We start from the raw sequence: 728 nt of genomic DNA, 5'->3' as shown, positions 1-728 counted from the left end.
TGGGCGTAGCACCGCCCACTTGTGATCACATATATGTATCTCGCTAACCGTTCTAGCAATTTGTACTGTAACCATACCGAGTATTTTGCTTGCCACATAAAAGCAAACCGTTGAAAATTGTTGAAATCGGACTAAAATTGAGGCCGCTTTTCACATAACGGTAAATTTCAGATATGCTTGAAATTTCAATATTTCGAAATTTAAGGACGCTAATTTACTTAAAATGTATACACCCCGGCTTATCATGTAGCGGTAGCTTTCGGAAAGGTGGAAAACATATATTTAATACTTGCGCCGGGTATTTAATGTTCGGCTCCGCCCGAACTTAGACTTTCTTACTTCTTTTATATGGAAAAAATGTGCGACACCTTCAACAAAAAAATTTCCCAAAAATCAATGGTAAGTCCTAGCTTCCTCATACTTGCACTTTCTTACACTAAAATTGAATGGGCTAAAAAACTGCATACTCAAATTTTTGCTAAAGAGCGTAAATAATATGTGCAATATTTGAATGAAATTTTGCAGAATTTTCTTTAATTTTGCACAAGGTTTGGAACTTTTCTTTTGGTTTTTTTTGTAGAATTAACCATATTTTTATTAAAAATTAGCTAAAAATAAAATATTTAAAAAATAGTTGCCCGTATTGTAAAAAATTCCCTGTACCTAAACTTTATTGACTGACTGTATGTATGTATGTGGGCATATGAATAACGACCGCTTAAAATCGA

The sequence above is a fragment of the Rhagoletis zephyria genome, unplaced genomic scaffold, assembly GCF_001687245.7.
Source record: "Rhagoletis zephyria isolate East Lansing unplaced genomic scaffold, Rhagoletis_zephyria_1.1 Rzeph_scaffold_01971, whole genome shotgun sequence".
Taxonomy (NCBI): Eukaryota; Metazoa; Arthropoda; class Insecta; order Diptera; family Tephritidae; genus Rhagoletis; species Rhagoletis zephyria.
The sequence above is the reverse complement of the archived record's forward strand: the minus strand, read 5'-3'. Positions refer to the sequence as shown.